The sequence below is a fragment of the Ovis canadensis genome, chromosome 6 (assembly GCF_042477335.2).
Source record: "Ovis canadensis isolate MfBH-ARS-UI-01 breed Bighorn chromosome 6, ARS-UI_OviCan_v2, whole genome shotgun sequence".
NCBI lineage: Eukaryota > Metazoa > Chordata > Mammalia > Artiodactyla > Bovidae > Ovis > Ovis canadensis.
The window spans coordinates 125,736,315-125,753,032 of record NC_091250.1 but is presented as its reverse complement, the minus strand read 5'-3'; positions in this window follow the sequence as shown (position 1 = coordinate 125,753,032).

Here is a 16,718-nt window from a genome sequence, read left to right as displayed (position 1 = left end):
TTTTCCAGGCAAGAATTTATTTCTTACTCCAGGGGATCTTCTCGACTCAGGGATCAAACCCCTGTCCCTTGCATCTCCTGCACTGGCAGGCAGATTCTTTACCAACTGTGCCATCTGAGAAGCCCAAATCAGAGTGCCTGGACAGGGACCTGCACCTTGGGCATATGTCCAATTTGCTACTGCTGACTTGAATTCAGGCTTCCCTGGTGACTCAGAGGTTAAAGCGTCTGCCTGCAATGCGGGAGACCTGGGTTCTATCCTTGGGTTGGGAAGATCCCCTGGAGAAGGAAATGGCAACCCACTCCAGTATTCTTCAGCCATAGCTTCTCTGTTGGCTCAGACAGTAAAGAATCTGCCTGCAGGGCAGGAGATGTGAATTCAATCCCTGGGTCAGGAAGATCCCCTGGAGAAACAAATGGCTACCCACTCCAGTATCCTTGCCTGAAGAATTCCATGGACAGAGGAGCCAGGTGGGCTACAGTTCTTGGGGTCACAAAGAGTCCAACTCAACTGAGCAACTAACACATAACTTACATTGTCCATGCTTCCTGTGATTTTGCTGCTGTGAAGGTAGACACCACTGTTTTTCTGGCTAATTTGAAGCCCCCATGAATTTTATTCTTGTTTCCCACACCCAAAAGCTGGATCCATCTGACCCCTCCCCTGCTAGTCCAGAGAATGCAGCCACCTGGGGGATGAAGGCACTTCCACCTCTGTGGGTACCATCTAGCAGAACCTTCCCTCCATGCCCAACTCAGATCCTACAGCATCAGTGCAAGTTACCCTGGGTGAAGCGAATTCTGCTCTTCCTTTCATCACTTCATTTGGGTCTTCCAGCTGTGACCTGGTTTGATTCTACTCTGAGCATCTCTCTACTGCAGGTGAAGAAGCCAAGACACAGCAAGGTTGAGCCATTTGTTCAAACCCACATGGTTAGTAAGTGGTAAAATGGAAACCCACATGCCTAGTAAGTTATAGAACAGATGCAATCATACAAGTTTTGTCTAGCAATAGCACCTCCAACATCTAATTGGCGTACCACTCAGAGCTGTCTCTTATCCCTCCTCATGGACTCAGGTCCAAATGCCTGGGATAAAGAGGCTACAGATTAAAAGATCAAAAGAAACAAATGATGCTTGGTCATCAAAATGTGATGAAATTGTCTTCACACACACACACACACACCCATGGGATATTTGGAGCATAAAGCAACATCATTTTAGCTTCTGGCCCTCTCTGTCCACTAATCTGATAGTGTGTCTAGGAAGGCATCATCTCTTCAATCCTAGCACAGTGCATGGTACATATTAGTCACTCAAAAATTTTTAAATGAATGAATGGAACATGGAGCATCTAGATATTACTGACTTATTACTGAAGCTTTTGAACTTACTCTTTTTAATCACATATATTCTAATAAAGAAAGAAAGTGAAGGTCTCTCAGTCATGTCCAACTCTTTGTGACCCCATGGACTATACAGTCCATGGAATTCTCTAGGCTAGAATACTGGAGTGGGTAGCCTTTCCCTTCTCCAGGAGATCTTCCCAATCCAGGGATCAGACCCAGGTTTCCATCACTGCAGGTAGATTCATTGCCAGCTGACCCATCAGGGAAGTCCAAGAATAATGGAGTAGGTAACCTATCCTTTCTCCAGCAGATCTTCCTGACTCAGGAATCAAAGCAGGGTATCCTGCATTGCAGACAGATAAAGAATCAGAGTTACAAGAACAAGAGCCAAGTTTAACAGAGACCTGTGCTTGAATGTGCCCTTTTATAAGCTATTTTTTTTTTTTTTTGTGCTGAATGGCAGTGTACCAAGCTGCAGAAAAGGGCTGGCATGTGATAAGGATTATGATGTAGCTAACGGCCCCCGCCAGCATGGAGCTCCCCAGGCACAGCGGGCATGGGGTAAATGATCATCTCCTTCTTTCAGCCTCTTTATCAGTAACTTCAACCACCCCCCACAAGTCATTGCTTATTATCTGACCCTTAAGATAAAGTGTGAACCAAGAGAAACAGTCTTAAGAGTCAGGATACCTATCTTCGTTCTGAATCTCAGTGATTTCAGGTGTTTACATCTTTTCTCCCTCTCTGCATAATCCTTCCTTGGCCTTTTAAAAGCGTTCATCCTCTCCATCCCCTTCTATTCAGTTCTCACCAGGAGGAAAGACTGACTTACTAGAGAATTAAGGCAATGGCTCTCTTCTCCTCTTCCCCTTCTCTTTTCCAATCCCTAACTCCCTTTCTATCTTCATCTTCACCGGGGTCATATTTGCTCTATTTCTTACATCTTGTCTCATGGGATATACTTTTTCCAAGCCCCACACTGGGTAGTATAGCTCAGCCACTGGAGTTAATCTCCATTGTCCAACTCAAGTTTCACCTGAAATAAATCTGACTTCTTTTTAATCAATATCTGGCTCTTGGGGCTATTTTTCCATTGGTTCAAGCCCACGGAAAAAGGGTATGATTAATTAGTGCCCTCAATCCAATTCAAAGGTCCAGAGACTCCTAGAGAAATTTTATGTTTTGTGTCAGCCTTGAACAACATGAAAAACAATGGCCCAAACTGGATCCCCAAATGAAATATCCTACCACATAAGGCCCCTATCAAACAGTTCTGCAGGTAGTTGCCCATTGTCAGAGCATCATTTGAAACTGATACTGCACTGAGAACATCTCATGTCCCCTTCACAGCTCTGAACTCTGTGTCAGGTGCTGTGTGGAGTTCTTGCCTGTTTGCTGATTGGCTGAGTATTGTTATAGACAAACAAGGGAAGTGATTCCCTAAATATCAGCCTTTCAGGTCATTCTTGACTTGGACAGATATCATTCTCAGCAGTTGGCAGCATGAGAGGGCAAAATAGAATGGGCATCTGAGGATAAGGAATGCCTCATCCTACTGATTTAGATAAAACATATGTCTGAATTGGATGAATTTAGGCTTGCTCTTTTGAGTCTCCATTCTCTTGTCTATAAAATTAGGGTCTTTGCCTGGATGTCCAAGCTCTCTTCCATTTCAAACATGCTCTTAACTCTTATGGTTCAATTGTAGTTTTAGACCAATAATAACAGATTAAGGCAGAAATGTTCCACCCTTCGCCTTCCCACTGATTCTGGCCTACAGAAGCGTCCAGCAAGCATTTTTGCTTCCCTGCGGGCACTGGAGGATCCAGCGGGCTGTTGAACCACGATATCAAACTCCAGTCCAGTGATCCCCTACTGGGTTTTTAAATCAGCATGGAATGGTTCTGGCCCAGTGTGAGGGTGGCTGAAATTGACAATCCAAGGGTGACTGTGGGCGGTGTCCCAAGAAGCACTCTTGATAATAAAAATGCACAAAGCTGTTCCTTTCATCAAGGTATCCAAAATAAATCTAAACCATGGGTTGTTTTTGGAGAAACACCATCCAAGCCTAATCTTATTCATCCCCACATCCCGCTGTTCTTCCCTCCCTGGCTTGGCAGCTTGCCACAGGGGGACGTGAGCTGCCTTGGGTTATAAGCTGTCAGACTCTGTATTTAAATATTACTCACTCAGCTCAGTTCAAGGTACAGGTCAGTCCGTACTATTAAGCTAAGTACACTGGGAAATGCATTATCTCTTGGGTCACTGGGGTACAATTCAGTGAACAGCAACAGGATTTCCTGGTTGATATATGATTTCACAAGAGGTTATAGCCTGCCTGCCCTAGAAATAATAGCGATAATCCCCTACATTCATATTCCACTGTGGAGTTTGTGAAGGATTTTCACATCCATTACCGACTAGGACATTCTCAAGTAGAGTCAGCCCAGCACAGAAGAGGGTTAGACACGGGCTCAAGTGCCTGTTTTTCACTGTCCAAGCTGTGTTACCTTGAGTAAGTCATATCACCTTTCAGAGCCTTAGTTCACTTATGATAATTAGGAAATGCCAGCAATATCTGCCTTGTAGGGAAATCAAAGGGATCAAATGAGGTGATATTTGTGCATAGCATATGCTCTTTAATTATATCATAGAAAAGAACCTATTAAATGTGCTTCTTAGAAACAAAACTAATAATCACAAGGTCCCAACTTACCTTCTACAGCCTTAAAAAAGCAATAGAATTAAAACACACACACACATACACAATAGAATTAAGAGAGTTTTTAAGTGGTTCTTTCTAATTTTTTATTTTATTGGCATTCATGCATTGGGTGCATTTCCACAATAGTTGTAAATCTCGATCTCTGCCTCCCAGGAACTTGAAAAATTAAGGTATATACAGATGTGTCTACTGCTATGACTTTTGGTGGAGAACAGAAATGGCGATGTGCGGTCAGTCTAGCAAAGGCTAGATGTCAGTGACTGCAAGTGATATGGTGCCATTAAAGGAATCCCAAGGCAAGAGATTATATTGTACTATGGTACTGACATAAAAGAGCTACCAACTGGCAATGTTCTATGATGTCGCAGCTACTAGTCATAATGCCTCTCTAATCATGACCACGTTTCTACAAGATATTGTTATTACTATCACCAACTTTACCTCCATTATAGGGAAGGGATAAGTCAAAGCTATGGTTTTTCCAGTAGTCATGTATAGATGGGAGAGCTGGATGATAAGGAAAGCTGAGCACTGAAGAATTGACACTTTCAAACCTGTAGTGTTGAAGAAAACTCTTGAGAGTCCCTTGCACTGCAAGGAGATCAAACCAGTCAATCCTAAAGGACACCAGCCCTGAATACTCATTGGAAGGACTGATGCTGAAATTGAAGCTCCTATACTTTGACCACCTGTTGCAAAGAGCCAACTCATTGGAAAAGATCCTGATGCTGAGAAACATTGAAGGCAAAAGAAGAGGGCAGCAGAGGATGAGGTGTTTAGATAGCATCACTGACTCAATGGACATGAATCTGAGCAAACTCTGGGAGACAGTGAAGACAGGGGAGCCTTGAGTGCTGCAGTCCTTGGGGTAGCAAAGAGTTGGTCATGACCTACTGACTGAACAACAGCAACAACTGAACCTCATGAAGGTCACATGTCCACTGCTGGTAAAGCATCTGGTCATGGGCTCACAACATGTGTCTGTACCCAAAACCTTTGTCTATGGCCCCATATTGTGTTACAGATCATCTCAGAAATCCGGGAATAGGGGAACACTGAAATCTACATTTTGCTGGACCCTAAAAGATCAAGTGAGGGAGTGTGAAGAAAGCATTATGTACATAAATCTCTATATATGTATCTATCTTTGGAGATAATGAGGAATCTAGCCTGGCTAGAGACATGTTTGACAGCGAGCTGATCATTACCAAAATGTCTAACATAGATTAAGCTAAAACCTTCTAAAGACCAAATAGACAGATGACTTCTTAAGATTTCTTATTGTTATTACTCTTGTTAATAATACATCTTATTGTTTCTCAAGAAATAATATTATGAGTGGGAATGAAAACTATGATACACATGATTTTTTTTTTTAATGGGGTAATTCCAGCTTGAATTCACAGACTTACGCAAATCTAATTGAGTGCAACTCTGGTTGAGGCAGAGCCCTCTTTCTTGAAAGGAGAGAAAATTTTCAGCAAATATCTTGTAGCTTTTGGAAGAGAAGTCTTTGAGACCAGAGCAAGAGAGTGACAGGCACAGTTAGTGTTGCCATCAGCTAGAGTATCAACTGTGCTTGCTGTGCATTTCACAAAAGAGCCCCAGTGTCTTTAGAATGAGAAGATCTTGTCTAATGTCTCCACCACTTTCCAAGAACTTAGGAGTGAGTTTTCTTCTACACGAGAAAGAGAAGAGAGAATGCAAAGGTGAACGTGGACAAAACACATACTCAACTCACTCCGTGTGGCCTGGGCTTCCTTGCAACACAGCGGCTCGGTCTGCGAGCCAGAGTCCCAGGAGCAAGCCAGGTGGAGACTACAAGCCTTTTCAGAAGGGCTCCATGGGAGGACATGGAGGGTCACGACCCTCACATTGTCGTCACTGGAATGGACTCACTAAGACTAGCCCATATCAAAGGAGAAAGGGATCAGAATCCACCCTTCAACAAGAAAAATGTCAAAGAACTTGCAGACTGTTGTAATAACCACCACGGCCCAACCTTTAACTGCATATGTCCACATTCCTCCCACATGACATTACCTCCATCCTCTCCGGAGACATTGCTGTACTCCAAGCAGTTTTATTTAGCATCGCATCAGGTTTAAGCTCCAGACTTGGGATCCAACCACCAAATTTCTATAAAATGGAAATTATGCAGGCTTTAATCACATCATATGACTGTATTGAGGATCATATTAAAGTTAGGTGTAAACACACACATACACACACACACACAAACACATTCCATTTATACTCACACATAAAATCAAGATGCCTTTTTCAAAATAGAAACTTAATTATACAGAAAGCACCCCCATTCATGCAATTTTTATGTCTTCTTTCGGGTAAATAATTTTATGGAAATTTACAACCCTTATCCTCCTGGTTACACCCTCCCCCAACACACACACACACAGAGAATCCTTAGCACTCTTGGGAATATTGGGCAAACATTCTCACTAAGATACTATAATAAGTCAAATTGCCATTAAGCATTGTAGGACATACATCAAGCAAGATATGTTTTTAGAGGCTGAGATTTTCTGGGCAACCTCAAAATGCTAATATGTTTAACCTCACCCATCGATTTCTTGTTCTGAGATGGCGCTTAAGGCATTGAGATATGTCTCCTTCTGAATTCATCCCTCCCAGTACTTCCGGAATTTCACTGAGTTTGAGCAGTAGCCAGAAAAATGTCTCCTATGAGACAATGATGGCTGGTTATTTCTCTAGTATCTATTCTGCTCTTCTCCTGAATAATAAAGGTTTTAGCTGGGCGCATGGCCATGCAGTTAAATGGCCATACAGTTCATTTCCCAATTTCCCTTGAAGCTAGATGTAGCCATGTGACTCTATTCTGGTCAACAATATGTGGGTTCAAGTACTGAACTGTAACTTCTGAGTCAAGCCCTTAACATACGTGGATCACAGTCTTCCTTCCTCATCTCTACTTCCTGTTGGCTGAAATATAGATGTGATAACAGAGCTACAGCAGCCATCTTAGACCACAAGGTGGAAGCTACATGTTGAGGACAGCAGAGTAATAAGAAAGTCCACACCAGCTGAACTTGATGTGGGTGAAAGAAAGTGAAAATGCTAGTCGCTCAGTCATGTCCAACTCTTTGCAACCCCATGGACTGTAGCCCACCAGGTTCCTCTGTCTGTGGAATTCTCCAGGCAAGAATACTGGAGTGGGTAACCATTCCCTTCTCCATGGGTTTTTCCTGACCCAAGGATCAAACCCAGGTATCCTGCATTGCAGGCAGATTCTTTACTATCTGAGCCACTGGGGAAGTCCAAACTTGGTATGGCTGACTGCTTATACTCAGACAGGTACCTAAGAGAGAAAGAGTTTTTATTTGGCTTGACTGCATCATAGTAGGAAAGAAAAAGAAAAAAAAGTTAACTGAGAGACCCTCTCAGACTATGATCACCTTCCAGAGATGACCAGCATTGGCCTTTCCTCCATTCTTTGCATTATGGTCACTTATCTTTCACCCTCTAGGAAGTCACGAACCACCCAGTGACTGCCGTCTGCCTGATCCACACTCTGCCCGACTCACATTTGCCACTAACCTCTCTCAGGATCCCCAGAGGGAAGGAGCTTAAAAACTCCATTGATTAACATCTTGCTCCCAGTCTTCTCATATGTCTAACAGACCTCCAAAGTATTGTTGACAGAAATGAGTGAAAATACAACTATCAAGTTCAAGGCAATGAGCCACTGGTGTGGACACACTCACAAGCAGTCACTTAGGACACCGTCCTGAGCAACAGCATGGCCACGAAGTGCACGCCTGCTGATCCCTACGAATGACACTCTTGCCTCCAGGCCTGCTCATTTCTGAAGCATCCACCCATCTGCAGAGTATAACACTGTCTTGTGCTGTGTGTGCCAAGTCGCTGGAGTCATGTCAGACTCTTTGAGACCCCATGGGCTGCAGCTTGCCAGTCTCTTCTGTCCATGGAATTCTCCAGGCAAGAATACTGGAGTGGGTTGCCATTTCCTTCTCCAGGGGATCTTTCTGATCTGGGGATCAAACCCACACCTCTTATATCTCCTGCACTGGCAGGCAGGTTCTTTAACCACTAGCACCATAAAGACTTGCTACAAACGGGGGAAAAAGAAAACTTAAACCTTACGATTAGAATACGGATGTCATCCGTAATGAAAAAGTAAAAGTTGTGTGACCTTAGAATGGACTACAGGACAAAATATCCCTTCTGGGTTTTCATTTATACCTATACAGTCCCCAGATGCATTTTAACATTTGCATAAACTCAGACTTGCTCCAGCCCGCTAACTATAGCCCTTACACTTCATTTTAATTTGTGACTGGCACATCAAGAAACAGCACACTGTGACCACGAGCAATTCTGCAATTAGCAAAATGCTTCAACATTCAAGAGGGAGAACAGAGTTTGCACAAAGGAGGCACATTGATATGCCAAACAGCAACTGCCTCTGCAAAACAAGAGACCAGCATCACAAGGAATGGATATTTCAGCCTCAATGACATGATACCTCTTTTGAGTACCTCGATTTAATCCAACTAAATATTCACTGAATGTTTCTCCCACACCAGGGACTGACTCTACCAGGTGTTGGGGAAACACAGGTGATGAAGACAAGGTCTCAGCTCTCAAGTGAACAAATTGATAAACAGAAAGCCTGTAATTCTCTATAGGTATCATCACAGATAATGTCTAGAAAATGTTATGGGAACACAGATAAGGCAGCAACCATCTCTGCTTGGCATCAAGCTGCCTAGAGATGTTCAGAAAGGTCACATTGAGTCAGGTTGTAAAGAGTGACTTGGTACCAGCAGGCAGACAAAGAAGGAAGAATATACCTGGCAGTGGGAACAACAGAGGCTAAGGTTGGGTAGACAGGAGAAGACACAGTTTCCAAGGAAGGTAGCAGCTGAGCAGGTGATGAAGGCACAAGATGTGGTTTTAAAATACTGGTGCAGTTAGAATCCTGGGAAACATAGGAACTACTCTGCTGGCACCAATCAAGAGTATTAAATCAGAATTTCTATTCCTAGGCACAGGACTTTGCAAGTCTCTCCGGGGGATACTAGCATGCATCCAAGGCTAAACACCATTGCCCTAATTCTGATCAAGAAGTGTTCTAAATGTCATCCTATAGAAATAGGCTGCCCTCCAGGCTGTGAAAATGGCAGTGGTGGCTCAGATGGTAAAGAATCTGCCTGCAATGTAGGGAACCTGGGGTTCGATCCCTGGATCAGAAACATCCCCTGGAGAAGGGAATGGAAACCCACTCCAGTATTATTGCCTGGAGAATCCCGTGGACAGAGGAGCCTGGCAGGCTGTAGTCCGTGGGGTCACAAAAAGTCAGACACAACTGAATGACCAACGCCCACCATGCTGTGGACATCCTAAGCCGTCTGGCCTTCAGCATCTGCAGAGTTTAGACAATCAGCATATAGTTGTGTACTATCATATCACTCAGAGAGGGGCAGCTGATGGGTGAGAAGGAATTTATTTTTTGGAGGAAACCCAGATATCTCAGTTATAGACAGTCAGATTTCCCTAGGGGAGGGGGGGGAGTGCTCTGTCCAAACCCTGTGAAACTGGCCTACTTCTTTCAGAGTAGAGTCTACACCCCTTAATTGACCTAAAACATACATATCTTTCCTGTATAGTCAATTACTTACCTTCTCTTAAGATGGAGAATTCTTTGTGGTTACCAACCATTCAGATAAATTGCTCACTCTTTGACTGAATTTACTCTGTGTTAGTAGGGGCTGAGCATGAGGGGAAAAGTAACTCTAATTCTCATAACCACAGAGGTAGATAATAAATTTAATTCCATATTCACAATAAGACATTTGAAATAAGACAGGTCTGGGGCTAGAGTGCCTCACTTGCCTCACCCTAGTTCCATCCCCACCTAGGGAAGGACCAAGAGCTCTTGAGGAAGAAAGGGTAAGAGTGAAGGCCAGAGACTCAAACTCAAAACTTCCACTCATCACGACTCGCAATTACCTTTCTTGTCGATCTTCACATCAGTATTACTGAAAGGAACTGTGAGCATTTGGGAGTTCAAGACCACCCTCAGGTTCAATAATTTGCTGGAAGGGTTTATAGAACCCCAAAAAAACTGTTATGCACAGGTTATGGTTTATTTCAGCAAAAGGACACAGGTTAAAGTTAGAAACAGGGGGACTTCCCTGATCGCCCAGTGGCTAAGACTCCATGCCCCCAGCACAGGGGCCCAGGTTCGGTCCCTGGTCAGGAAATTAGATCTCACATCCCCAGAGAAGAGTTTTCATGCTGCAGATAAAGATCCCACATGCTTCCATGAAGATCAAAGATCCCACGTACCACAGCTAAGACCTGGTGCAGCCAAATAAATAAATACTTTTAATTTTTTTTATTTTTAATTAAAGGATAATTGCTTTACAGTGTTGTATTGGTTTCTGCCATGCAACCACATGAATCAGCAATAAGTATACATATGTCCTTTCTCTCTTGAGCCTCCCTCTGACCCCGTTCATCCCACTCCTCTAGGTTGTCACAGAACACTATGTTGAGCCCCCTGTGTAAATAAGTATTAAAAATAATAAATAAATACATTTAGAAAATAAAATCAGAAACAGGAAGAAGCACACAAGACTAGAGTCCAGGAGAGGTCCAGGCATAAATTTTCTTCTCCCAGTGGAGCTGTGGACAGAGCTACGACTCCCAGCAACAATATGCAACAAGACACTGGAGTATTGGGCTTCCCTGGTGGCTTGGCAGGAAAAATTCCACCTGCAACGCGGGAGACCCAGGAGATGCAATTTCGACCCGTGAGTTGGGAATATCGCCTGGAGAAAGAAATGGCAACCCAGTCCAGTATTCTTGTCTGGAGAACCCCATGGACAGAGGAGCCTGACAGGCTACAGTCCATGGAGTCACAAAGAGTCAGACATGACTTAGCAACTGAGCATGCATGCACTGGAGTACTGCCAACCAGGAAACCTCACCCGAGCCTTGGTGTCGAAGATTTTTGCTGAAAGCTGGTCTCATAGGCATGGCTGGCTACCCACGTGGCTGACCTGAGTCTTCAACCTCTCCAAGAAGTCAAGCCAATACTGATTGTCCCAAGCCCCCCCTGATAAATCACTGTTAGCCAAGACTACCTGGTGTGGGCCTGGAACTCAGGTAAACAAAGAGTATTCCAAGGGCTTAGAGGTTACCTTCCAGGAGCAGTCAAGTGTCAAACTTTTCTATGGGCACGATTAATTCTTTACTGCATAGAACCAGTCCCCTCTTGCAGTTCCACAAAGAGGATTTATATCCAATTGCTACCACTTCCTGGCTAAGTGGCCCAGGAAGAGTCCTAAGACTCTCTGAGGCTTTTTTGATTGACTTGTAACAAGACAATAATGTCTCAGATGACTGCTGGAAACGAATATGAGGTTAGTTTCTCATATTTTAGTTTCTTTTTAGTTTCTCTAACACCTCCCAGGACACTAGAAACTATGAAAGTGACGAAAATCAGAACTTCCCTGGCAGCCCAATGGTTAAGACTCTGAGCTTACACTGCAAGGAACACAGGTTCTATCCCTGGTTGGGGAACTAATATCCTAGTGGCTGAAATTTTTTAAAAAGCGGTGAAATTTAATTATATCCTGCCTCAATCAAAAGGAACCAGAGGTCATTCTTGGGGGAAGGTCTTAGAAATGGCAATACCCAGGACATGGGTCTCACCTAAGAGAAATTCCAGTTTTACAGGGACACAATCATCACGTGAGTCAGCAGGCATTTCTGGGTACCTATGGGCCAAGCCCTGGAGATGCAAGGTTGAGGAGGCTCCATTTACAAGCAAGTTGATGTGATTTGGAAACTAATGAATGCAAAGGTGTTACTGAGCATGGAGATTAACTCAGGTCTAAGATGATAAGGAACAACATGCCTCCTTGAACTTCTCAAAAGCCCACAGCCAGCTCTGCTCACATTGTTGACTCCAGTGTTCTGGAACAATCTATGAGATATTAATACTTTTTTCTTCTTAACTACAGCTTTAAAAAAAAAATACCCTAGAGACTGTAACTTGCACACACACTCTCTCTTCTGATATGCTTAGGACACAGCTCTCAACACATTGCAACACTTGACATCAGACAAGGTCTGACAAGGTGTTTTAAAAGCCCCGTGCTCCCTTGCAGATGTTTCGAAAGCCGCTGGATTCCAAAATTTAAAAGAAGCAGATTTTTTTTTCCTTTGATGCTTTATATTCTATTGAACTCAAAACTCTCTCATCCTTAAAATTTAAGGCCTGTAGAGTTCTGTGGTATTAACTCACAGAACTAACCAATTTTTATCGAGCACCTACTATGTGTCATCAGTGTTGTAGGAACATAGAAAGAAATCGGTGAGAAAAGTTTTTTTTTTTTTTAATCTCTGCCTCTGTGAAGCTTACATCCTTGTTTACTCTGACAGAATATCTGCTTTGGGAAGTTATGAACTGAGCACAAATTACCTATCTGCTGAGCGACCCTGGAGCCCTGACCAAACCCACTTGAGTCTATTTCATCATTTTGAAAGGGAACGAGTCATACCAACCTTCTAGTGTTATTGTGAAAATAGAAAACCATGGCAAAGCACCTAGAGCGATTTCGGCTCACTGAAGCTACTGAATACACGTTAGGTCCCCTCCCTTTTCTGCCTTTTGTTCCCAGGACCCCATGCAATTTCGGTGATAAAACCAAGGGATGAGAAGGAACTATTCGGTAGTAGATTACTTAGAAGCCCTAAGTGCTCATCACTGGGCAAAATCAGAAATAAAATCAAAGTCTGGTATTTTGATCAGATAACCTGCTACTTTAGCCTTCCTTGTACAATCTTACAGAAGACAGGGGGAGGTGGAGGGAAGACTCCAGGCCAGGTAAGGAGATGCGGTTTTTGTTCAAGCTTCTCTAATTATAGCTGTGTGTCTTTGGACAACTCACTTTCCCTCTCTGAGCTCCAAAAAGAGAAGCAGTACTAGATCAGTGTTCTCCATCCAGGCTACACTTCAGAACCCCCTGTGGAGCTTCCACAACATTCTGCGGCCCAGACAATGACACCAGAATCCCTAGAAAGATTCTTTCTTTAACTTCCCTGTTGTGCAGCCAGGTCTGAGAACTTCTGGGCTCCTCCTTCAGCTCTGACATCCAAGGCAGAGCTTGCCAACTCAAATGCCAACAGAGGCCGCGAGGGTGATGTAACTGCATGAGGCCAGGCGGGAGCACCTGCCGCAAATGAGACTGGTGGGGTTGTGCTGACGTAGATGCCCTGTGGCAAGGGCAGGAAGTGACTGCAGCCTGACAACTGTTTCCACATGAGGAGCTAGAGGTGGGGACTGGGCTAGAGATCCAGGGACTCCAGGTATCCCACTATGCAAGAGGAGATGGTTAGTGTGTGTGTGTGTGTGTGAGAAAACATGTACACACACGTGCAAAATCTCCAAAACTTTAAACAGTGACTCGGCTGTGACTGTTCTCTCTCCCTTCTTAATGCTGTTTAAGCAAGAACAAAAAACAAATAATCAAAAACAAAAAGGTTTGTGTATGCTGGTAGTATGAAGACCACCAGTTGCTGACATTTATTCGCTAAGACTTTGAACAGACCCGAGTCTTGGAACACAGAGGCCATGATGAACATCTGGGGCTTAGAAATTCCTTCTCCTCTTTTTTTATATTCTCTCACACATTTTTTTTTCTATCTCCAGAAGCCATATTAGACACTTTTTCTCCTGATCACACTTCTCATTAAATTTCAGGACTCCAGATATGCTGTGTATCTGTTTATGTGCTCCACGTGCCTTATACATAAACAGCATGATTCGGGGATGACAGAGGATGAGATGGTTGGATAGCATCCCTGACTCAGTGGACATGAGTTTGGACAAACTCTGTAAGAAGGACAGGGAAGCAGTTCATGGGGTTGCAAAGAGTCGGACACGACTTAGCAACCGAACAACAACAATAATTTCTTTACCACTACCCCCAAGAACCAATTTTTGCAAATTGTCCCCATTGAGAATGGATTTTTTTAATAAGTGAATTGAGACACCTTGATCTATATGCATAACTAACTAAAGCCTGGTTTGGGGTCCTGAGTTTTCTATTGTGACCACTCCACCCTCACATATGATAACCCCTCCTCTTTAGAGAGAGAGACTACGTTAGGAGAACTGGGGTCTGAGTTTAAATGCCCAGAGGATCAGCAAGCAGGTATGCAGACTTCAGTAGGCTTCTTACCTTCCACGAGCCAGTTCTGTTCACATCACATCACAAGATTATTTTAAACCTGAAGTGAAGCCAAGCCTGGGACGGAGACTGGGGTTCGTGAATATTCTGCTGCGCCTTCCAAGTCCTTCTGTGTACACCTTGGCAGTGGGAGCAGAAAACCTTCAGCCATCGGCCCTTGGGGCATGGCCTCAGGCTCTGCACACCCTATGATCAGTGATAGAGTATGAGATTCTGGTCATCTTGGCCCAATAGGGAGCAATTCTAAAATGCCACTCTAGCTATCACCAGGGTATCCCTTGGGTCTGGCCAAGGTTTTTCCTACGTCAGCATCTCAACTCATCTCCCTCAGCCTACTCCTGCTTTATTCTGCCTCTTCTACAAATCTGGGGTACAGAGATGCACTTGTATAAATATCCTACACACAGGACTCCATTTCAGAATCTGCTCCCCAGGGAAACTAAACTGCCACAAGTGGCAATATAAAGGTAATGCAATAATCTACTGTTGGCCTTGTTTATGAATATAACCTTCTGAAGCATTTGCGCATGAAGTTGTTAACTGAATTTGAAGCTGGAATTTTGCACAGTTCTTTCTGTACATAACTGAGCCTGGGCTTCCTGGCTTCAGGGATGCTGTGAAACATGAAAGAGAGCACAGCAAAGAGCTCGCGGTCCTGAGCCAACCAGAGACCTGAACTCAGTAGAGGGCCTTGTTTAGTGTACTTTCTCCACTTTTTTGTGTGTAATCTATCTAGCCCTTTTCATTTCTGCTCTGGGAGACCTGCATAACCTCCATCTATGTGATATCTCTCTCCCTCGCCAGGCAAGTAAATAAATTCAACTTCGCTTTGGATCACTGTTTGATGATCTTTGTTTCTTACTATGAAAGTGACAGTGAAGTCACTCAGTTGTGTCAGACTGTTTGCGACCCCATGAACTGTAGCTTGCCAGGCTCCTCCATCCACGGGACTTTACAGGCAAGGACACTGGAGTGGGTTGCCGTGCCCTTCTCCAGGGGATCTTCCTGACCCAGGGATCGAACCCGGGTCTCCTGCACTACAGGCAGATTCTTTACCGCCTGAGCCACCACGGAAGCCCGTTTCTTACTTTTGAACATCACAAATTTGCCACAAATCTGAAGGAGGGAGGGAGTGTCCACCCCCTTCAAATCCCATTACCTCCTGCCTAGAGACCAGCCTCCTGAGGGAGAGGCTGAGGTGGACAATCACACAAAAGGCAGGACATGCTAAGATGGGGGTGTTGAGTCATCAGCAGACTGAAGTCACACCTGGATCCAGAACTGCCCGGAAATGCCCTGTCCAGGGAGAAGACTAAGCCCACACGTGGTTCTGCATCTGGGGTATCTTATGCTTCAATCTCAGAAATCAGCAGTTCTCAGCTGCTGTTGAAGACACTGTATCCTTCCCCTGGCCAGCCCTGCACTAGAACTGAGGTCTCCAATTGAGGACCCAGAGTGGAGCCCCACCCCATTCTCAGAGGAACTCTGTTACAGTGAGGCCCTGAACCCTGCCCATTCCCTTTAATATTTAGGGTTCTGTGATGTCAAACCCATAACTTTTTGACTGAAGTTTCTCAGACTTCAACTTTTCATTTTTAAGTCACCCAGCATGTGGGCATTCATTATTTTATTCCAACTGCATCTGTCAAAGCCTTTTCAAAAAGCCAGCATGGAGGGCCAAATAATGGGCTTCACTTTGCAAGGAGTCATGTAAATGGTCCATCAACACATCCCCCAGGCCTGGTAAAGCTGGTGGCCAAGCTCCAATGGAGTTTGGAAATGAAAGCCCCAGTAATCTCGTTCCAGGGCTGCAAACCAAGACTCTCTACCCACCCTTGGCAGTCAGATGACTCCCTAAGATCAGCCCCCTCCTTTCAAACTGATTTTCTTATCTGCAGGATAAGGAAGGTGACATTTCAGCCCTTAACTTTCTCCAGGGTTTTAAATAATGCTGCTTCTTATGAAGCTTCTGTTGAGGATTTTGTGGATATGAGACACAACAAAACATTTTTTGCCATGCCCTTATTTCATTTTCCAGTTTAAAATAATCACAAGAGGTAGATCTGCAATTTTTGCCCAAAATAAGTTGAGTCGATGTTGAATAAGAAAGTGCAAAAATCAGAGGGGAATCACTGTATATAACTCACTCCTTTAGAGTTGGTTCTGGTGGAGACCTGCTAGTGAGAATTATTCTAATAGGCGTCATCATGAGCAGGGTGGAAGAAAGTCCAATTGCTGTGGAGAATACTGGGGGCAGGGGGCAGGGTGTGTGAGTCCTATTATTCCAAGAAAGCAGTGATGATTAATGGAACTGTACAGAAGAAGCAGCCAGCCCATTGTCAGTGTGATAGAGAGAACTGCATTTCAACGTAAGCTT